This window comes from Brachycentrus maculatus, unplaced genomic scaffold (assembly GCF_059751285.1).
Source record: "Brachycentrus maculatus isolate JH-2025_06_01 unplaced genomic scaffold, ASM5975128v1 h1tg000410l, whole genome shotgun sequence".
Taxonomy (NCBI): Eukaryota; Metazoa; Arthropoda; class Insecta; order Trichoptera; family Brachycentridae; genus Brachycentrus; species Brachycentrus maculatus.
Genome location: NW_028281159.1, coordinates 238959 through 264502, shown reverse-complemented (window position 1 = coordinate 264502; position 25544 = coordinate 238959). Strand labels below are relative to the sequence as shown.

Sequence of the window (25544 nt, the reverse complement as noted above, 5' to 3'; positions counted from 1 at the left end):
GTCAGGACATACACTACAATTTAACAATCATGCGAACAACACTACACCACACCCACTTAGTACTATTCACATACACTATCACTACACATGCAAAACATGCAGAGCGAGTTGTTAGTCCCACCATGCTTTTGGGAAACTTGGTGTTTCCCAAAAGCATGGTGGGACTAACAACTCGCTCTGCATGTTTTGCATGTGTAGTGATAGTGTATGTGAATAGTACTAAGTGGGTGTGGTGTAGTGTTGTTCGCATGATTGTTAAATTGTAGTGTATGTCCTGACGAAGAGACGGGTACGTCTCGAAACCGGTAGACAGAAGTAGTCGGTGAGTGGTTATTTACTAACATTACTAATATCAAACACAAATATTTCTCTTAAAAAAAATTACCTCATTAAAAATATTTTTGACACTGAGCTCTTACTGTAAGTACACTTTAGTCTTTTAATATATTTTCTTATCTAAATATTAGATGCTTTTGATTTGTGGTATTGAAGAAATATGGAGAAATTGGGTGGATGGAAAAAGATTTTTTTTTTTAACAAAGGGTCTCTAAAGTTGTATTAAGTCTATAGTTTGAATTAAAGACAAAAAGAAATAAAGTACCGTAGAACGGGGCTACTTGAACTTTGATGTGTAACTTGAGCCCAGTACAATTTTTTTCATTTAGATCTATATTTGGTCTACAATAATGAACGTATCAACACAATTCATTGTTTCTCTGACAGGTGGTGACACTTATTGTCACGATACGTTCATTATTGTACACCAAATACAGATTTAAATCTCTTTTTTGTACTGGGCTCAAGTAACACATCAAAGTTCAACGGCGTTATTTTGGAAAATTTTAAAATTATCAGTCATTATATATACGAGTATATGGCAAATTAAATACAGATTGCACATTATTATTATATTTATTTTTTATTGTAAATTTTGAACCTTTTTGATATAAATGTACGAGTAGGTACATTATTGATATCTGGTAATTTTTTGTGGTCACAAAATGACACAGAAATGAAGAAAAATAAATATTGTGACAGAAGAACATTTATTGCACATTATAGACTCCAAGATAGTAAATAACCTCTCACTGTGAGTGACCAGACGTGCGAAGCACCCATTTAATAGGAGAGAGGTTACAAATCAAACCTAAAATATAAGAAACACATTAAAAGCAACATAAACAAACCGTTAAGAGGCTAGAAAACGGTTGCGCAACTGGTAAAAGGTCCGGTTGCCGCCATAAATCGACTTCGATCAGAGAAAAAATACAATAAAAACGGCGGGAAATTAAACGTGTGGTTTGAGTCACGGCTTACAAAATGGCCGCCGGCGAGTCGTAAATAAAAAGGCGCGGAAATAAGTTGCAAGCATCGCCAGCAGCGCCCCTGGTGGGCGATGCATCAACTTTTTACTGGTCAAGTCTTTTCTACACTTTTAGTACCTATCTGGCGCTGTCGTATTATTTATAGGGTAATCGAAAATAATACCAACTACCCACAAGTGACTTCGTAGTGTAGAATATTTATTATATTTTTATTTTTAAAGAAATAACACGCAAAGCCTTCATTTTAAGAGGCTTGTCTGCGTGTAGGATAGTGAGAATAGGGAAGACAAATGTGAAAATACATCACAAACACCTTGACTAATTTAAAATATATTTTTCTTGATTTGATTTTCAACTGTCGGGAATCGAATTCGCGATGAATGGGCTAATTTATCGAACATTTAATTTAATTAAATTATTTTATTTTTCTCTTTTATTTAATTATTTATTTTAAAAAAAGAGTGTCGTATTGTGCAAGTGTTTTATTTATCAACATGTCATTCCACAAAGTTCATTCTGAATCGATAAATAATTTAATACATATTTGTAAGCGGATAAACTTATATGGTATATCCGTTTAAAAATAGTTTGTAGAGAAGATCGGAAGGATTTAGTTAGCTTTATCGATTCTCTACTTGCATTCGTTTTTAAACTTAGTTCACTTGTACATAAATTTTAAAATGATATTAAGAGGTACACACATGAGACAGCTGAAGCTTTAAATCACATTTTATCGATATATATTTCACGACGTCAACTTTGCCCCATTTTTTAAATTGAAATTAACACACGTGTCGTGCACATCATTAATCATTTCAGCGGCTAAGAAACCTGTTAAATGTAGGAATCGAATTTATTCGTAACGCTTTGGTTGTCAGAAGTGGAATTACAAACGTCTATGAATAATTAAACAACAAATAATCAAATGAAAACCTCAATATAACGTATTTTTGATACGAAAAGTATTGCTTATCGAATATTTTTATGTTTTTTTTTCAATCATGGATCGTTGGTCTTTAAGGTTTCCGTTAAGATCGATGTATGGATATGCATGAAGCTGGAGAATATGTAAGAACAGAACAATGTGGGATTCCATCCTCTCTGCCAGCTCCTGCAGAGAAACGGCGTGATGGTAGAAGTATTTTTAGTAAAATTTAATGTCAAATTGTGTATTGGAGCTAGAAATACACAAAAAAATGTGCATTGATTGGGTTAAAATAATGGATTTATTTATTGATTTCGCGTTTAATTTGTACAACTCCGTTTTAATTCATGTATTAATTTTCAAATCAACAACACATATTTTTTTAATCTAGTAGACTAAAAGTTAGAAGAAGTATTTGAACTAAAAAGACTCAAAAAATCTGTTTGATTAAAAAAAAAATACATAAAAAATGAATGGAACCTAAAAGTCAAATTAAGTGGTAACAATTTCTTCGAAAAAAGTCGTGATTAAATTCGGTTTCATAATTCGATAGCACATGCCTAAAATTTTAAGTCAAAAGGTACAATTTCAAGCTAGTGCGAGAATGGCTGTAAAAACATAAGAACCCTAGCTCGTCTTCTTCTTTTTCTAACCCTTATCCACACCTAATGGTGCATATGGCACTGCATCGTATTGATGCGGTGTTATCTTGATCGTTACTTACATGAAGGCAAGGTGATCACTCCTGCGCTTCAGATAGCCCTATTGATACTATTATTCATTATTCTAAAATACCACTATATCTCTGCCATTCAATTCCCATAGAGCAGTAAAGTCCTTCAAACTTAGCTCCTGCACTTACGTCATCTGCATCAATCAAAAATGTTTTATTTCCAAATCCTTGTATTAGGAGCGCAGGACCGATCACGCAGCTTTCATATTATCACGATCAAGTTTACATATCAACGATTCGCTTAGGAGATTTATGCACATATGAGCCATATACGAGTATAAACATATAATTGGTCAGAAAACCGATTTATTACTTTGCAACACGGTTTCTGCATAAGCAAAATATATTTTGACACGTTATTCTGGATATGCCGACGTTTCGATACTTTAAACCGGAAATGAATGTCATTTCCAGCGCCAACGGTGTTCCCCCGTACGTCTGAAAATATTTTCAGGAAACGAGTTTTTCCTTTCAGTAACAGATGCATTTACTGAAAATGAAATGCGCAAGGGTTTCAGAAAAACTACTGTCTATTTGGAGTAAGGTGCATAAACGTGATGTAGTTTTTTACGAGTGATATTTTTATTGTGCATAACTGCGAAACCGAGAATTCAAATACAGGAAGCACTGACATTGTTTATTTTACAAAAATATGTAATACATTATTCACGCAAACGAAGTTGTATATACGAACACACATATAGCTCACTCCTTTCAAGAACGCCATAAATCAAAAAATTGATTTTGATTCTTCAGGAGAACGTTTTAAAGGTTTAAAAATATAATACAATGTATTCAAAATAAATATCAAGCCACTTATTGAAATTTTTACTGTGAAACAGATCTTTTTAGGTAAAACCTGGAGGTTGTTTCTCCATTTGAAAAATATTAAGTATATTTAAAAAATAATTAAACAATACCTTTTCTACAAAATGCATTAACAACACTTTTTGCCCTGTAGCGGGTAAATATTAAGTTAAAAATATGGCTCTCTTACTGGGATAAAGTACATTTTCTCGGCATCCCGAAAACATGCACAACTGAAAATTGACGATTTTTTATTTATGGCGTTCTTGAAAGGAGTGAGCGATATAAGTATTTCACTCACATTAAAATCATTCCATATAGGCAGAAAAGCATTGCCTATCCTACATTATCCCGCGTGACATGTAAAAACGCAACCAGTACCTACCCTACATTTCTAAGTAGTACCAGCATACCTTACTATCTACCACTACTGCCTATCGCAATTAATTATATGTGCACGCCACTGCTTAAAAAAGACACATGTTTCACAAAACTAAAGATATATAGAACATCCTTGGAAACTCTTATAAGAAATATTTGTACCAGGAGAGCATATTTTAATGCTTTCAATCTGTTTTTTCTTTACATATTGAATCCTATTTTCTTGTTCGGATCGATGTCTGAATAAAGAACAGTAAAACAAAATTGTGAAATTAATGTAGTTGAAAGAAAAAGTAGAAAAAAACCGGGGAAAACCTGGCATGATCAATAATTTTAAATATTTGAAAGTGGTGAAGTTAGGAGTGGGAATAATCGACGGGTATGTAGGAGAAGAAGCATGAAAATGGGTAATGCGAAGATTGTTTTGAAATACAATTTAGTGTGGCGTTCTATTCTCTCTATCTACCCTTGTGGGGAAGCAGTGTTATGGTTAATTACGTTGTTCGATATTTTGTCTCGAATGTTTTTTTTATTGATGAAATTCTATTGTTAATGGTAGCAATAGGTAATAGTTAACGAAAACTTACAACATATTTTCTATCTTCAAGTTGAAATATACAAATCATTAAGAACATCCTGTTTTTTATTCAAGGAAAGGTAGTAATTTAGTAATATTATTATTAAATAAATTTACTTTTACATTGGGTTCATATATTCCTTAGTGCCTACTCGCACGATCGATAAACCAGTGTAACGACGTAGAACAGACCGGAATCGTGTTGGCTGTCGCAAACGAGAAAACTTCAGAATTGCTTCGGAACATTAAAGTCATATTTTTACACGTTGTCACGAATCAAAACGTGCGCCGTCATTATATTTATGTGCTGTCATATATTCAATTTGTAAGAAACAGTGTGTTTACAGTGAGATAAGGGTAAGTGCGAGGGGCGGGGTGGAAGCACATACGCGAGGGTAGAAATAATATTTACCGTGAAAATGATGGACAAATTGATCAGTGGGTTCAGCCAGCTTATTGAACAAACAAATTTGGGAGCAAATAGGCGTTTGGATCTAAAACGCCGTGGAAAATGTGACGGAGTAAATTTTTCAGCTAATGGCAATTTCGAAAATCACAGTGAATAAACATTTTGGGAATGGCAAACCAGGAATAAATATATCGGTAAGGTTAGGTTGGGGTGAGTTATTTATAGTTGAATGATATTTATAGCATTTCGAGTGTGTCCAAATACTTGTTCACAAAATATGGATTATCTCCAATTACAGGAGTTATTTTCATATTATTAATATGAGAGTTTCTGCTTAGTAAAAAGTTTCTTTTCATCTCACCAATAAATGTCTCTAGTGAAGTTCTAGTGATTCAAGAAGAAGGTTTCTAAATTGGTTCATTTATATAGAACTTCTAAGAATTTGAGTAGTGTGGTTGTCAATAATGGGCAGAATTGGTAAATGTTACACGAGTGTAAAGTGATCACTTAAACCAGCCTATGACGGTCGTCAGCCACGTAAATGCCCAAACTTCATATTTTTCTTCATCTTTGATGAGATGTCAAAAAACAATATGAATGATATTTAGATTATAGGTCTCTGAACTTGAGATGAAACATGTGACGGAGGCAATTTTTCAGTTAATGGAGATTACGAAAATCACAGTGAAAAAAACCCTTTTTGGAGATCGCAAACAAAGAAAAATATATGCTGGTAAGATAAGGTTAGGATGAGTTATTTATAAGTTGAATGACATTTATATTATAAGTATCGCGGCTTTAGATGAAACATGTGACGGCGGTGATTTTTCAGTTCATGGAGATTACGAAAATCACAGTGAAAAAACATTTTTGGAGATCACAAACAAAGAAAAATATATATTGGTAAGATTAGGTTAGGATGAGTTATTTATAAATTGAAAGACATTTATATTATATGGTAAGTATCTCAACTCCAGATGAAACATGTGACGACGGCGATTTTTCGGATTATGATAATTTCGAAAATCACAGTGCATAAAAATCAACTGTTTCTAGAATCTAAAAAGGTTTACTTCTAACGCTCGAAAGTCTCCGCATATTTATGTATTGATTTTTAATCAAACACCGATTTTTTGAGTCTACTAAAATGTATTTTATTAACAAAAACACATAAAAAATGAATATTGTGACTATTGTTTCGCCTAGTTATGGCATTTTCAAACGAATGTGAAGATCAAATGGACTGACGGTTCTTATAGCTGTATGTAGCTATACAAATATAAGTGAAAAATATTTTTTTATTTTTTATTTAAAGTTTTTAATTTTTTATGTATTTTTGTTAGTAAAATACAACTTAGTAGACTCAAAAAATCTGTGTTTGATTTAAAATAAATACATGAACTAAAATGGAGTTCTACAAATTAAACTACAAATCAATATATTATTTATTGATTCGGCATTAACTTTGTGGAATGACATGATTATTTTATTAAAATTAAACACTTGAATGTACCACTTTAATGAGTTTTATTTATATATACGACTAGTTTCGAAAACGACAGATGTTTTCATCTTCTGGTACAAATTAAAAACATTGTTTAAAAATTTTTGTTTTCAATTTGTACCAGAAGATGAAAACATCTGTCGTTTTCGAAACTAGTCGTATAATAAATAAAACTCATTAAAGTGGTATATTCAAGTGTTCAATTTAAGTGAAATCAATAAATAGTCTCCGCAAATTGTTTATTATTTTCTCTAAGCATTTCTGTAATCAATTATTTCCATTACCGTTATTTCATTCTATCCACTTCTTATCAAACAGCTTACCTTTTCTTATCCTACGGATTAAACCATCCAATAAATAATCCACTCTATAGTTATTTCCTCCTAGGAAATGAATGAATAACGTTTGTACACTCTTATATCCTATTTCCGGTGCGGATTCGAGTATTTATTTGCAATACTGAGTCGATTCCGGATATCCGCTTTCCGGCTGAATCCTTAATTCCTTTAGCACACATTTTTTGCTTAATCTGTTTCTTTTATTGGCACAAGCCTTATCGTGTTTCGTTGAGTTTAATGCTTCTCGTAAAAAAATACGAATCTTGATAATGCTGAAAGTTTTCTTGAAAGGTATTATAATCGACCATGAAATATCAACTTTTAACCCTAAAATAGAAATCTGTTCTTTTCTATGTTTATATTCTCATATGTTGATGAGAACATTTGTAGTTCAAATATTAAATAATATAATCAAACACTGATTTTTAGAGTCTACTAAATTGTATTTTATTATTTTAAACACATCAAAATTAAATTTTGTTCAATCTTTTTGCCCTGTTATAGCATTTTCAAAATACTGTCGTTTGAAAATTATTTATTTGTAAATTCATTTTTATGTTTTTAATAATAAAACAGAATTGAGTAGACTCTTAAATTCAGTGTTAGATTTTAATATGAAATTTAAACATTAAAATGGAGTTCTACAAATTAAACGCCAAATCTATAAACAACTGTAGTTCTCGAAACTAGTCGTGTTGATATTATTAAACTCAAAGTGTTCTATAAGTGTTGGAATCTGTCGTAGATGTTTTTCGACTCACGGGTCTAGAGCGATTGTTATTTACTAGAGAAAATGATAATATTCGGATAAAGAAAAAGGGGTATAAACGTACATAAATATGTATATTTTATATAAATATGTATATTTTGCTAAGTTGAAAGCTAAAATTATACAAATTGTCAAACGATGACATATTCCATGAAGCGCATCCCTTACATCTGGTTTCACCAACAGCACTTAAGACTAGTAAATCCAACGGTTCACTTAAGTGCTCGCCTCTTTGAGGAATGCTTGGAGGTTAATTCGGCAGAAAATCAAGTGCACATTGAAATGCGTGGGCCATTTAGTTACCACTCATTGTTCCCACTTCCGCGTGCAGGGACCCCTTTATGCAAAACGCAGGACCATTGACTCCTGTATTATCATCGAGATTGAAATAGGGAAATATATATATATATATATATATATATATATATATATATATATATATATATATATATATATATATATATATATATATATATATATATATATATATATATATATATTTATATATATATATATATATTCACTTCTACTACTACTACTACCATTACGCCGTTTCACCGCAGGGATAGGCAGAAAGGATAGAACGCCTCATTCTTCTGTCCTGACATACACTCCTCGCCTCCTTCACATCCATACATCTAGTCATACATGCCCTCCGATTGCGCAGACTTTTGACACCACCAGATTTTAGGTTCCGATTGATCTTATCGTGGCAAGTCTTTTTCGGAGTTATTTTACAGGATTTTTAACGAAAAACGGTATTTCATATAATTTATTAAAAGCTTTACATTCAAATACAATAATGAAGGATTAATTTAATTGCCGCCGAAATTTTTTACGTTCCTGTTTATCTTCGGGAAATTTTCATCTTCCGAAAAACGAATAAAAATGGAGTAAAGTAAATCACATGTTTAATGACGACGTTTATTAGCCAACAGGTCCCTGTTCGCGAATCATAAAAGCAGTACACAAGCCCCAGATATTCTAGCAATTACAGAACAAAATAAACAGAACTCGTTATCCTCGCCTAATATATGTATCTATAAATTATATTTCGTGATTGCGAGTAGCGAAAGGAAAAAAATGTAATTACATTTGGAGTGGAAATAAATCCTTCGTAATAGGGGATTAACGAAAAAACGTACACGTTATGTTAATATGGCGTTAATGTTTGAAATTTCTCGAAGAAATATGAACATTTATTAACATAATAAAACAGAAAAACTATATCGCGTACTCATTTATTTTTCTTTTGACGTGAGATCTGGTTTCGATGACATAAAGATTATCAGACTAGCGGGAGAAAACAGGAGTCACATAATATTATTTTCAATGAATTGTCATTGATTGATAAATAAATTAATGACATCAAATATTTTGTACGCTCATGATTCTCACTTTTACTGTGTTTTAATATATTAACTAAGACTAGTGGGAGAAAACAGCAGTCACATAAGATAATTTAAAAATAATTCTCCTTAAATGAAAGAGAAATCAATCGCTTCAAATATTTTAAATACTCATAGTTCTCACATTAACTATATTTTAATATCTTTATTAAGTACATAAATACTTTTCTATGTATAATTTAATGTTTTTGTACATGCTGTTATCTTGATTATTTATTAAATGTATTAACCTAGTATGTTATTATCAATCTCAATATACATTTTTTAATCATTTTCAGTAAACATTTGTGTTAGACCAGATTTTTTAGTTCATTAATTAAAACGCGACTAGTTTCGAGAATTATAGATGTTTTCACTAAGAGGCTACAATACAAATAAACAAGCAATAAATATTATTGGTCCAGAAATGGAAAACTAGTCTTGTTTACAATAAAAATCTTCAGTAAAATAAAAAAAAAGTAGTCTTATGCAAGTGATTTGTTTTCACATTAAAATCATCAAATTATTTTTTTTCGAAAAAAACCTGTAACAAAAAAATCATCACTCCACAAAGTTTATACCAACTTAAATAAATTAAATAATGTTTATTGATTTTATACACATATGAACGTTTATTTTAAAATTCATGTTTCGCCTTACACGGACATTATCTGTTTTGCATTGAGTGCATTCATATAAACGAGATACGCGTTCAAAATGTGTAAAAAATGGAGTGCAATGGAGTTAAAAGGCTTATTATATACGAGTTCCTTAATTTCCGACATGCCATTTCTCTTTGGAGAAATCAAATTAAAAGGAGAATTCTACAATATCTGAAAAACATGCCACCTCTACTTCAAATGAAATTTTTTTTTTTTACAAATTCGTAGAAAAATTTACAAAAAGTATTGAAAAGCAAGATTGGATGTGAATAAAAATAATAACACACCAGCGGTTAAGTATCACTTAAAAGAAGTTCAAAGGAGAGACAAAGTGAGTAAACAAAACGGAAAACTGCTTGTGAATTGAATTCCGAAACAAGTGGGATCTGTAAAACAAAAGGCAATCTAGATTATTTTTCTAACACTATTGAGGTCGCACGAGTAACTTTTCAATTGTTTCCAAAATAGAAATTCGTGTAAACACAAGAGAGCTTACATTGTATGAAAGAGAATACTGTAAACATTTAACGTCTATGTAACTATAGTATGTTGTACTTAAAAAAGTTTGTCTTTTAAGGGAGGTAGCATTGAGAATATACTTAGTTTATTTTTTCTACAAAAATGTTACTAATACTAGTATATAACCACTCACCGTATACAAAAAAGACTATATTTTAAAGGTAGAAAACTTCTTAAATAATGATATCTTTAAAATCCTTCCAAATAACCCAACAAATAAATTCCAAGAAAATATAAAAAATGCGATAAAATCATGTAAAAGCGATCTGTCGGTAAGTGGTTATATACTAATATTATTAACATTTTTGTTTAAAAAAAAAGTAAAAATGACTAACCACAAATTAAATACTTTAAATATTAATAATATAGAGAATATGAAGAGTATTAATATAAGTATTTGTATGTGTATATATATACATCTCCCGCTCCCATTCGCCACATATATTTATTTACTCATACTCTCGTTATCTATTCGCTCCACATGTCCATACTCCTTTAAAGAACTTTTCTTAATCTTTACAATAATCCCTTGTTTAGCCTTACATTTCATTATTACCTTCGTTTTTCTGAGATACAATGATTTTTGCACACATTCGTCTGAGGAAGCGCATTTCAACAGCGTTCACTCTGCTTTCATACTATAACGTATATCTGCATACCAAATATCGAACTCGACGGATAATTTATTTCATACCTGATATATTGCCTGGTACAGTCATGTCAAGTATCCAATGCAATATTATCCTTGGCTAGTTGAATACGTGGGATTAGATCTCATTGCACCAGATTCGATACGCGACGCTTGCAATCAATAATCCGGTAACTTTATCTAGGTCTAATTACAATTCCTGCGCACGAATTACAGTCAACTATTGCAGTATTTGAAGGTTGTATTGGAAGGACAAACAGTCACTGACTTTCCTTATGCGACAAAGGAAATTTACAGATATTTAAAATACAATATATGAAAACAATACAAATGTCTCCTTACTTTCTCTCTTAACGATTCCTCTACTTTTTCTTCCTTACCTGACCCTATTTCCTTTTCCTACATAGTTTATCGAAATCATATACGATGTTGAAAACATTTTTTTGATTCATGTTGCAATTCATTAGGCAGGCACCGTGGCGTAGTTGGGTAGACGCTAGACTGCGAAACTGGGGTTAGGGGTTCGATTTCCACCAAGTGCAAAATAAATTCAAGAAAGATTTGTTTTCAATAGTTCCGGATGTTACAAGTATCTACTTTATTAGAGAGGTAGAAACGTTATATATTGAAATGTCTTGTATATTTACCAACTATTTTGTTTTATTTAAATATGTATTTTGTAAAAAAAAAATCAATAAAAAAAATATATGTTTGTTGTGTATTCTTCACGTTTGCCTTCCCTATCCTTACTATCCTACCTGAGGACAAGCTTCTTTAAGTAGAGGCTTTGAGGGTTATTCACTTTTTAAAACAATCGTAATGTATCGACGCACGTGTCACTTCAGATTTTAAGAAAAAGTGGTATTTTTCCAAGTAAAAATATATTTTTTTTAAATGTGTCTAAATGTTGTGTGTTCCGACGTACAAGTGAAGTGGATAAAGGTCCAGTGAAAGAAGGAAATGAAACTGAAGTGCAGTCGATCTGGCGGAGAGGGGAGGGGGGGGTGAGGGACCGGCAGAGGTTTCCAATAACCAATAACCAACTAGCAATAACCCATAACCGGCACGAAGCCGGCAATAACCGGAGACAATCCGGCTCCTGGCGACAATTCAACGCCTGTCAATAAAAGCGATGCAACCGACAATACGGTATACCACACATGAAAAGGTGGTACATTCGTATTTTAAACTAATTTATTAGTGTTTTATTTTATTTTATTTTATTTATTCGGGAATTGTACGGCTCACATATAAAAAATGATATAATAAACAATAGTTACATTAACAATAATAAACATTACATTACATTAACAAAAAATAGTTACGTTAAAAAAAAGCCAATTAAACAATTCCACATTTATGTTATAAAACTATTAAAAAACACTCAGAGATTAAAAAAAGGGTATTATATAAAATAATAGATTTAGCAGGAAGGAGAAGGAAAGGAGAGGAATTGATTATAATAACATAGATAAAGATGAATATGGAAGTCAGATGTGACATTCGCTATTCTACCCATGATCGACAACTGCACAACTCAAATTTCGGATGTTGTATTTGTGGACACCGTCTTTTACATGCGAGTTCTTGGCACCATCCATGGTTGACTTGAGATTTTTTTCAATTGGCAGAGACCTTTATTAAGCGTCTCCTATGTTTGTAAAATAATTCGTAAAAAATCTTACATACATTTTTTTATTTGAATTTATTTTTACTTTATCATATTGCAAATTCAATGACTTATGAAAAAAAAAACACGAAGGATTTTATGCATTGTAAATTAAAACGTGCATTGTACAAGTATCCTTTTATCTTTTACAATATTTATACCTGTTTTCAATTCTTCAAAAACTACAAATTGTATTCTTTAGTTTAAGGCAAAAACATTTATTTTAATATGTTTTTCATTGTTTGTTGAATACAGCGTTTTGTCTCACGAGGCTGTGTTCATCCAAAGTGACTCCTTCGCTGAAACGTTTCACGGACTATTATTTACTGCAAATTGTATGGCTTGGAAATGCATTTGGATGTATTCCGATGGATCTGGGAATGCCGGGCGAATCCGTGGACAAATATTGTTTTCCAATTGCACACAAATGCAACGGCTGAAACGGACTTAAACGACTCCGTCTGAAACTAAAACTTCTAAGTGGTTTAACTTAACCACAATATAAAGGATAAGGTATAAATAAATGGAAGTAGCGCTTGAGTAATTTGATTATATGCAGTTAATTGCAAAATCCGCACTTAAGTGTACTTAAAGTGCAGATGTTGTTGCATTGGATTTATGCACGGCAACCTTGATAATAAATTACATACAAGCAAGGCGTTATTTTCATTTGAGGGTGACTAATGCGACGTCTGATTGCAATGCGTTATAAAGTATTATATAAACGCTCTTGAGGTAGTGTTTTACGAAAATGGACTAATAGTAATAGTAAGACTACTACTAGTACTACTACCATCACGCCGTTTCCCCGCAGGGGTAGGCAGAGAGGATGGAACGCCACACTCTTCTGTCCTGACATACACTCCTCGCCTCTTTCACATCCATATATCTTATTTTTTGACATCTCATCAAAGATAAAGAAGAATATGGAAGTCTGGGCATTTACGGGGCTTACGACCGTCATAGGCTGGTTTAAGTGATCACTTTACACACGTGTAACATTCACCAATTCTACCCATTATTGACAACCACACTACTCAAATTATATTCCATATATCTAGTCATACATGCCCTCCGATTACGCAGACTTTTGACACCGCCAGATTTTAGATTCTGATTGATCTGATCGTGCCAAGTCTTTTTCGGTCGTCCTCGTTCTATTTTCCCTCTCACATTCGCCACATACATTTTCTTAGTCATTCTCTCGTTATCCATTCGCTCCATATGTGTATACCACCGTAAAGAACTCTTCCTAATCTTTTAAATTATTCCTCGTTCAGCCTTACATTCCTTTCTTATATCTTCGTTTTTAATTCTGTCATACAATGATTTTCCACACATTCGTCAGAGGGAGCGCATTTCAACAGCGTTCACTCTGCTTTCATACTTCCTTTGCCAGTTCCATGTTTCGCTTCCATACATTAGTATCGGTCCTACCACGCCGTTGTGAACCGCTAGCTTGGCTTCCATGAACATATTCTTATTTGCAATCACTCTGTTCAAAGCACCATTTATTCTATTCCCTGCATTCACCCTTCTCAATATCCTTATCCACTTTTCCATCCCTTGTGAACATGCTACCTAGATATAAAAATTTTCGCACCTGTTCCAGGGATTCATTGTGCACGATAATCTTGCATTCTGTCAGTATTATTGTATCATAAATAATTAATATAATGAAACAGACAATCGCAAAAAAAAACTTAGATAAAAGTTTTATTCAATAAAAAATGTATCCATTGTAGTACCTAAGTAGTGTAGCCGAGTTGCTTAATCCTTGGCCGGACTACTCGTAAGTATTAAGTGCGGTCTCGCTATTTTCCGGCCCAAGTTCCCGCGGCCGTAAATTCCCCGCCGCTTGCTCTATGGACTTAGTGGATTATCCTCCTCTAGGCTCTATTGCTAAGTGTATTTTAAGTGCAACAGATATAAACTATTGTCTCAGACGCGCGATTTACAACATACAACGTCGCGAGGATTAATGAACTGCAAGCGAGCGGCCCGCTGCTTGTGCAAATAGACTCGGAGGACATTTTATTGAAACATTTATTTAAGACAAAGTATATGGAAATGAGAAAACATGGAGTAACAGAACTATCACCAATCCGACAAAGGTGCGCCTGGTGAAAGCATTGGTGTTCCTGATCTACAAGTGCGGGGCAGAAACTTGGACCCTAAGAGCTGCAGAAAGTAAAAAACTGGATGCATTTGAGATGTGGTGCTGGAGGAAGATGTTGGCAATGCCATGGACAGCAAAGAGAACAAACACATTGATCTTGCAGCGGATAAGGATCACGGATCGTCTTTCGACTCTTAGTATTTGAAATACTTGATAATGCCAAGTTTCCCTAATGTAAGAACTCCCTCTAATAATGTATTTTGCTTAGTTTATTCATTTTTTAACAACCTATGTATTAAGAGATGTTTATAAAATTAAACAACTTTGTTTTAACCACTTTTTTTTATTATAAGTACACTTTAACCTACCGGTTTCGACACGAACCTTGTCATCATCAGGGTTTTAGTAAATTCTAAAACATTAAATACATTAAAATACTCATAATTAATTACATTAGTTTTTGGTAAGGTAATGTAATTAATTATGAGTAGTTAAATGTTTAGTTTGTTTGTCCGCCTCCGTAGTGTAATGGTTAGCACGCTCGGCTACCGTTCTGGAGGTCCCGGGTTCGATTCCCAAGGGGGGTAAAAATAAATATAAGTGATTTTTTCACTGTAATATTTATTCAATATTACCATGGACTGGTACCTGAAGCGGAGGGCTGATAACCTTTCCTTCATGTGTAAAACGATTATGATAACACTGCGTTTATAAGACACCGTGCCCTATGCACCATTGGGGTGCGGATAAGGGTTTTATTATTATTATTATTAATGTTTTTAATGTTTTAGAATTTAATAAACCCTGATGATGACAAGGTTCTTGTAGAAACCGGTAGGTTAAAGTGTACTAATAATAAAGAAGTGGTTAAAAAAAGTTGTTGATTTTATAAAGATCTCGTTATAGGTTGTTTAAAAATAAATATAGGTACTTAGCAAAAAACAATATTTAGAGGGAGTTCATTCATTCGGAAAACTTGGCATTATGTAATATTACAAATACCTACTTAGCGTGATCCAGTCAGGAGTTGAAATAAAGCGGGGAAAATGAGAAGAAGCATGAATGAGGAAGAGGCGAAGATTGTTTCCAAAGACAGATTGGTGCGGCGCGATGGTCAGTAATACATTATATCAAAAATAAATAATAATATGTACTTACGAAGGGGAGTTTTGTTGCGGCATTATTGTGTCATATCTGTAAAAAAGGAAAAATGCATATTAATACATAACTGCATAAGTGTAGAAAAGAAACGTTGGCAGGATATTAAATAAAAAATGACCTGAAGAGCTCAAGCAGGTCCCTTGTGTATGTAAGAAATTAAACCATGTATGTTATAAGCAAAGTGAAAAATAATGCAACTCTAAAACCAACAACAAAACATACCGTCATTAATATTAAACAATAATTAAAGAAAACACTTCGTTTTTTACCACTTGAGTTTTATTATAGACTACATGTTTCAGAAGTTAAACTTCCATCATTCAGGTCTGTATAATAACTAAAATATAAAATATAAAATTGTTCTTTAAATAAGGAGAGGGGAAAGTAAGGGGAAGGGGTTAGTCAAGGGACGGAGTTTGAAAACAAAGGAAAAATGGAAAGCAATGGTGAAGAGTTTTGAAACAATATATTATTTAATAAATTATTATTAGAATTCAGTTTTTTTTGGATTTCTAAATTTTATGAATTATCTTAAAAATTTAGAAATCCAAAACAACCTGAATTCTTATGAATTATCTTGAAAATTTAGAAATCCAAAAAAACCTGAATTCTTATAATAATTTATTAAATAATATTTCAAAATTCTTCACCATTGCTTTCCATTTTTCCTTTGTTTTCAAACTCCGTCCCTTGACTAACCCCTTCCCCTTACTTTCCCTTCTCCTTATTTATAGAACAATTTTATATTTTATATTTTAGTTATCATACAGACCTGAATAATGGAAGTTTAACTTCTGAAACATGTAGTCTATAATAAAACTCAAGTGGTAAAAAACGAAGTGTTTTCTTTAATCATTGTAACATGTCTTACCATAAAGTTAATGCCGAAACAATAAATAAAATATTAAACAAAATTTTTGAAGTGTGTCCAAATATTCTCCATCTCCAATTAAAGAAGTTATTTAATTACAAGCTAATAAAAAAAATGAAAAGGATATTTTCTGGCGTTTCTCGTGTACGTCATTACAATCCAGAATTTGGACTTCGCGTACAAATATAAGAGTCTCTGCTTATTAAAAAAGCTTCTTCGTCTCAGCAATAGATGCCACAAGTGAAAATTTTAGTGATTATTTTACAATGTTTCAAAATTGGATAGTATACTCGTACATAGAACTTCCAAGAATTTCAGTAGTGTGGTTGTCAATAATGGGAAGAATTGGTGAATGTTACACGTGTGTAAAGTGATCACTTAAACCAGCCTGTGACGGCCGTAAGCCCCGTAAATGCCTAAACTTCCATATTCTTCTTAATTTACGTTGAGATGTTAGTAAAAAAATGAAAAATTACTTCCATAATTGGAGATAATCCAGATTTGTGAACACGTATTTGGAAACATTCGAAATGTTCAAAAGAAAGAAAAGGCACAAAAGCTAAGTCTCTTTTTTGGAGAAGCTCAGCGAAACAAAAATTATATGTTTGACATATGTATAAATGTATAGAAATTGTATGAAATTGTTTTTAAAAAAATGTAACAATAAATAGAAAAAACGTTAAACAACATTTTGTGTACTCAAATCTGGATTATTTCCAATCATAGAAGTTACCGTAAAGTGGGTATACTTTGCACCATGGGTGATACTTTGCACCACCTTCTGTAAAGAAATTGTAGAGCTGGTCATCTCTGATACATGTCATTTTTCATTCTACTTTCTATTGTTTCTGATAGATGGCACTTCAATCTACTTTTTAGTTTACAGAAGTAACAGTCGGTCGCTATTGCTTCAATGCGTTTTTCCTGTCCGAACGTAAAGAAAGTTTTCTGTCTGAAAATTGTGTCCGAAAAAATCCAGTGGAATCAGTATACTGAAACTAGTTACAACAAGTGAGTGGTCTCTAAATCGTAGGTAGGTAGGCCCTGCTTTTCTCAAATGCTGTATTTTTTAGTTACGTTGTCAAGTTTATGTAAAAAAAATATTTTTTTAAGAACTGACTTGTATTGACCACATTTGGGGTAACATTGCACCAAGTGCAAAGTATCCACAAAAGGCCATAGTTAATTAATTTGATGAAAAGTCTTAAAACGGCTAATACAACTTGACATGTTTGCTTAACATCTATAGGTTTTGTGTACTTACTTAATTCCTGATGGTATATTTTTTTCAAAAATGTCAAGAACACACAAACAGCGGCCTTATGCCAGACGATACTGCGATTTTACACCGAAAAGAGTGGAGCAGTGTTTGGAGGCCATTCGAAATGGTACAATCAGTCAATGAAAGGCTGAAGAAATTTTCAAAATCCCCAGAAGGACGATTAACTATAAACTCAAAGGTCAGCACACAAAACCTGTGGGAAAACCTCCGATATGTGACAAGGGCGAAGAGCAATCCTTCGTAAACTGCATAGTAGACATGAGTGAGTACGGTTTCCCAGTGAGTGTTTTTAACATTCGCTACATTCTAATAGCCTATTTGGATAGATTTGGCAGAAGAGTACGAATATTAAAGAACAACGTACCAGGCTCTGAATGGATAAGATCATTTTTGCAAAGACATAAAACCTTGACTGTTGCTAAAACTAGTCAGTTGTTTAATCGGTTGCCATTAAAAGCGTATGACGATGACGTGCGCCAGAGTTTTCAACAGTTTTTGGAAGAAAACAGATTCAACCCAAAGAATTCAGTCTTAAAACGCAGGAAAACGATACCGATAGAACCAGGTAAGAGCATTGCTCAAGATCCGAATGTCGAAATGAACGTTGACGAGACACAAATGCTACCTGAACCAACTACATCAATGATCCCACCTTCCGCATCGAAACTTCCAGCATATCTAGCATTAACTGATTATAGTTCACACGGAAGCTTTGAGGAAGAGGGAGAAGAACAAAAACGATGACTGAAACCAGTTATCGTATTTGTTCTTCCATTTCATTAGGACCAGTAAAAAAGAAGGTGGGAGAATATGTCGTATTTCATTATGAAGGAGAAAATTTTCCGGGACATATTTTGGAAATAAAGAAAGACAGAGCTGTTAAATCCATGCAGGAGAGTCTCAAATCGTGGAAGTGGCCGATGAAGGATGACTTTCTTCAATATTCTTGGAAGGATGTAGTGGGTTCCATAAAAGAACCGAAAATGCAATCCAAAAGAGGTTTCTTTACCGTCCCGGAACTTGACCATATTTAGACCTAATTTAATTTTAATTCCTATTACCTATGTAGTACGATATGTTTTAATATCCACCTTTTATTTTATATAATTTTAAACCTTCAGTATTGAAAAAAAATAACATTTTTGTTAGATTTTTCAATATTTAAAAAAAAAAAATTCTACCAAGTGTCTTATTTTTCCATAATTATACAATATTATAATCTGCATTTAGTGAACTGTGATCCAAAACCCTTCATAAGGTGCAACAAAACTTGTAGGATAGCCTTTACTTAGCATTAATTTGGATTCTAGTACGAAAAGTGTAGAGAAAATATCATGGTGCAAAGTTGTACTTTACCCCGGGATACTTTGCACCAAAATATAAATGTAAAAAAAAAATACAGGCAAAATAGATAAAAATTTAAAAACGTATTAGACATGTTACAGGTATATGTGTTATTACATTGCAATAGTTGAAACCTCAGAAAAAGTAAAAAACCTGATCTGAATAGACAATTTTTTAAAAAAATGCAGTATTTTGGTGCAATGTAGACCCACTTTACGGTACATCAAGATTCATCTCACCAATAGATGTCTCTAATGAAAATTCTAATGATTCTTGTACAATGTTTCGAAATTAGATCATATATATATGTATGACAGTCGTAAGCACCATAAATGCCCAGACTTCCATATTCTTATTCATCTATGCTGAGATGTCAAAAAAATAATATGATTCTCTTTGATTCAAAATAGGCAGGTTGTATTGTATTTCATTTTTAAAACATATATTACCGAATTGTAAATAACATCATACTAGGACGTGTTTCATTTTCTCTGAAATAAGAGTATCAACAGTTAAAAAAACTATCATAACTTCTGGAATAACAAAAAAGGCCATTGAATAACGGGGAAAACGATAGGAATCTGAAAGTGAAAACTTTATTTGGGCGCCAGAACAAAGAAGATTTCTGCGAACAATGGCAGAAAGTAAATGAAAAGCGGTAAGCCCGGCAATAGTAGAAGTAAGGGAAGTTTTAGCCTTACGTGGGCAAAAAGGCTATAGTCGTAAATTCAGAGGAATGTCATACCATTATAATGGTAGGTTGCTTTATACTAGAATCGTATTGCCCTAGAATGCAGTAAAAAAATAATACGAAGCGCTTGTGATTTGACTGGTGTAAAACACGTTTAGTGGTGCTTTAATAGTGTTATAAAAATGATTCATTAATATTTAACATGTAATTTTCACACTTATTTATTTATTATAAACATATCTTGTATACATTTATTAAAATAAAGTTTTTAACAAACTTAAAAAATATATATATTTTGTAGTGACCCCACCAAGCCACCTTGTGTGTCTTGTCGGTGGATAAATTTTTATTGTTTTTAACCATTTTAACCTAATATACAAACAAAAAAGAGAGAAAAATTAAGAATATATACATTTTACAATTTTCATAAAATTAATTCTTGATCTTTTAGTTTGCATTTGTTCCATATTTTATTTTGACCTCTAACATCCGTCGGCAACAAATTAAAAATGTTCGATATCTCAACATGGATGAAGAAAAATATAAGAATTGTAGAAGACCTAATGCAAAATTTATTCGTTGTATTAGGCATTAACAGGGCCTTAAGACCTGTCATAGGCTTATTTTGAGTGATCACTTTATACACCGCGTAACATTCACCATTCTACCTATGAGTGACAACCACACTACTCAAGTTTTTAGAAGTTGTACTTATCCTTCGATTGATATTTTTTTACATGCAAATTCTGGGCACCATCTATGATGGTCAATAAAAGTATTTTTTTTTAAATTACTAATTAATAATTTAGCACATTCATGAAATTTATGTAAGTTTTTTCCCTGAATGCCTCTAACGTACAGTCTTCTTCAACTATGTTGAGATATCAATAAAAAAATAACTCCTCTGGGACAAAATCTACATTTGTGCACAAAGATCTGGACACACTAAAAATATTGTAATACAAATATCTTTAATTTTTTTATTTAATTTTTGCTCGGTAAATACCAATTTATCTTGAAACTTATTGTGACACGTGTTTCGATGCATTAGGTAGGCATCATCATCGAACACCGTGATAGTGGTATTTACCAAGTTTCACAATGAAAGCATTGTGAAGCTCTATTTTCGTAAAATACTACCTCAAGGGCGCTTCGCTGTGATGTTCGCTGGATAGCCGTTAGAACAAAAGTTCAAAGTGAACCTTAAAACTTTTTAGGCAAGTACTTATATGATATATTTTGTATATTAAAAGCATTGTTAACTTTGTGGTATGGTAATATAACATTCTCCTTTTTTTATTGAAATATATACTAAAATAACATAATAGAATAAAATTTAAAATAAAAATAATATTCCATTCACAGGTTTTCACTTAAGTAATCTAAACATAAAAAATAAACTGTCATATACATAAAAGTATAACTATATAATAAACTTACATTAAATGTTTTTTTATCAAACAACATAAATTTTCTTTATCAAATAATCAAATCGTAGTCGTATAGGAGAAAGTGACCAACTAACAAACGTAAAATGTTCAGGAGGGCCATTTAAGACACTTTTGCTTGGCAACAAAATAAACATCAATGCAGTTAGTGATTTTTAACAAGTCAATATATTATACTTCCAAGTTTAAAATCCTTTGGGATGTTTTCAGGGCAATACTAAGCAAGTAAGATATCAAATAGTCAATGATCACGTTTTTGTAAAAAAAATGCACTTGGTCACTTTCTCCTGTATGACTACGAAATAGACATCAACAATATTTCTCTGAAACGTATTAAAAGAAACATTATTGATGTCTATTTCATTAAGCATCACATTGCACATATCGCAGGCTCGATTTAAAAATGAATTTTGGTAGGACTTGGTGTGCATTTTAGAGAATTTAAATAAAGTTTTGTATTATCTATTTTCTTATCATTCAAGTGGTATTGCACAAAATGAACTTTGAATGATATGGAGGGTGTTTGCTGTTTAAAACAATAATTCTAAATATTTCAAAGATGTAAGTATTTCAGTTAGAAAAATAAGAAAGCGCAATAACCATTTTTAGTATTTTTCCTTACCTTAGAAGTGTGGCCAAAAAACGATCCCTGAAATGGCGCCTCGAGAACTATTGACAAAATGATTTTCATCACAGTTCACCCTTTTGTGGGTCTTCATGTATAAAATATTTTCTAGCCTTTTAGTGAACGGAGACGGGAGATGAGACGCGATAGTCGGTGCTTCCCGCCATGCCATCGTGTATCCCTTAGAATGACAAGGTTGCAACCAACAAAAATCGCGAATACGAGATATATGGTAAGCGTGCGATAGTGCGACAATCCATAATGACCCATAACACATAAATCTCTCCGGTATATTTGAGTACCGAATAAAATACTGATGTGATTTTAATTTTAAATAAAAATTTAAGGTATTATATAGAACCCAATTTTTTGTTTACCTCCGTAGGGTAGTGGTCAGCAAAATTGGCTACACTGCTGGAGGTGTCGGGTTCGATTGATATGTCAAAATAAATATGAACGTCTTTTCACTAAACTATTTTATACAACCCAGGACTGGCACCTGAAGCATAAAACTGATCACCTTGCCTTCATGCATTTAACGATTAAAATAACACTGCTCATATACGATGCAGTGCCCTATGCACCATTAGGTGCGACACATAACACTCATCTCTAACTTAAAAAAGTCATAAGCGTGAAATGATTCAATTTGACGTTGAAGGATGTGTCCGTTAAAGCTGTTTTTGTATCTGTGAGAATAGTCACTGTCATATTGTCACCTTTTTTTTCATCATACACATAATAAGAAATAAAAATTCTCAATAAAGTGTCTTCACTGAGTTTTCCTGTGCCGAGGGTACATTTGACATTTCTTGTTTATAAAACTTATGAAATAATATTTGTTTACGATATGCAATCAATGAATGACCAAATTATGCGATCTATTACGAATCGAAAATTATATTTATAATTAAATTGATATACTTATATTTATAAAGAATTTTAATAATATTTAAGTAATTAATATTACGCAATATGGGCATAGAGAACAGAGCGCTACACTACTGTGCATAAATCTGAAAAAAATCATGGATCTTCTCTAACACAAGCTCCGAATATTCTGACTCATGACCTGACCACTTTCAACTATTTCGGATGTCGTCTATATTGAAATCTATTGATGATATGTAAGAGATCCATAATTAACTAGATTCTAAATGGAACCTTGTTATTCTAGGGTTTTCTTCGCCGACGGTCGTTGAGCGCTCTGACGTTTGAGCAGTCCACTTCATTGCATATTCATGGACAAATCACGGCTGGGTCTGGGGGATGAGGTAGCGGGGCTCACCGACGCTAAGGGAGGCACCTCACGACCACTAAACTGGATGTGCAACGACTCCGTTCTTTCCCCGCTCTATAAAAATCTCATTTTATACTTGGTTCACGTTGGGAGTGAGCTTAGCGTGAAATAAGAAATCAGTTACGGACGAATTCTGAGTTGGGACGTTGTCCCCGCAAATGATTGATATATGTACAGTATAATCTAACCGACCAAAATATTATAGAATAAAGTGTGTGTGTATGTTTTGTTAATGTTTATATGTACTAAATAAGAAACCATCACGCCACTTCCCGGCAGGTGGGCAGTGGGAATAGAACACCATACCACTTTGTCTTTGCAAACATTCTTCGCCTGACACATTCATACATGTCCTCACACATACTCGCCAATTATTCCGACTTCTGAGCTGATTAATTTCAAGTAATTGACATACTTGATCATGCCAAGTGTTTTACGGCCTTCCTCTACTACTATTTCCAATTACATTCGCCTCGTAAAATTGTTTTAACGTTCTTCCCTCACTCATTCGTTCCACATATCCAAACCATCTCGACACACCTTTTTTATTTTTATCGAACTTATCTCAGCTTTGCATTCTTTTTGCATAATTTCATGATAGCAGAGAAGACCTGCAGGCGCTGATGACAAATGTTTAAAATGTGTGCGAGGAAATTGATTTAAAAAAGGAAAATAATAAAAAATCGTTATTCAAGTTTTACTTGGTAAATACCTATACGTTTAAAATCTTTTGAGACACTTATTTCGATGCATTTCGCATCATTTTCAACACCGTATGTGAAGCTAAGTCTATATTTTAGAGTTGTATCCTAAGGACGCTGAATGATTGGAGGTAAGAGCTATTTCTCATTTAGATTTATTTTATTATTTTATTTTAATAGCGGTATGTACCAAGTTAAACTTAAATTATTAATGAAAACGAAAAAAAAAAAAAAATAATGACGTAAACAGTGCAAAACAGATCTTACCCGAATAAAAATACTTACTTTATTATTTTCCTAAACAACAATTTCCGTAACGTTACCACCATTTAGATATTGAAATTATAAAATTAGCCCCATTTTCTAGCTGTAGAATAAGAGGATATTGAAAAACCCTTAATCTAAGGGAGGATAATAATACATAAGTAATACAGCCGGATCGTCAGCATGATAAGCTCTATTTGGGCTTGTATTAAAAGTTCCCTAATCTACCGTCTTGTTTGCGTGAGGTCGGAACACTTTTTACAGAGGATTAATTAAATTCGGCAAACTGATTTAATTAGGAGCGGGATACACAAATTGTCCGAGAGGGGATGTATAATGTTCCGACCCCCGCGAAGTTGGGTTCTGATTTTTAGCAAAAAGCAAATTACAATCGGAAACAAAAGATTATATTACGAAATCTGACCCAAGTGCCAAAAAAACAACAGCAAACGTAACTGCTTTCGTTGCATGCATTACAATATTTTCAGTATTATTTTATAACCGTATTTAGTCGAAGTTAATTCAAGATATTTTCGCTAGACCATTTATTTTACACATAACTAACTAACTAATTAATCATTAGCGCCGCAATCCGCAGGGGTAGGGAGAGAGAATAGAACGCCTCGCCACTCTGCTTTCGCAAACATTATTCGCCTCTTGCACATTAATGCATCTCCTCATACAACATACCAACCGATTATTTACTACTATTATTTACTATTTAATAACCTAGCCTGACCACTTTCAAGTATTTTACCAACTTGATCATGTCCAAGCTCTCTTCGGTCTTCCTCGGCTCCTATTTTCAGCTACATCAAACTAATAAATTTGTCTTACCGTTCTTTCCTCACCCATTTGTTCCACATGTCCAAACCATCTGTACTCGCCTTTCTAAATTTCATCGATAGTGCTTATTTGAGCATTTCTCACGCCGCTTTCCGCAAGGGTAGGCAGAGAGAATAGAACGCCACACCAATGAGTCTTTGCCAACAATCTTTGCAATTCACAAGTACCTACTACTACTACTACTATCACCGCAGGGATAGGCAGAGAGGATGTAGCGTCACACTCTTCTGTCCTGAC

At 32.8% G+C, this 25544-nt stretch overlaps 1 long non-coding RNA gene across 1 annotated transcript in view; it reads right to left on the bottom strand.

Moving 5' to 3' along the window:
* Positions 1–15942: 15942 nt before the first annotated feature.
* The window catches only part of LOC148302787 (uncharacterized), a 114411-nt gene continuing 104809 nt past the window's right edge, over positions 15943–25544 (bottom strand). The window contains exon 3 of the long non-coding RNA XR_015838591.1: positions 15943–15968. This is a non-coding gene — a long non-coding RNA (uncharacterized LOC148302787). The remainder of the gene's footprint in view (positions 15969–25544) is intronic.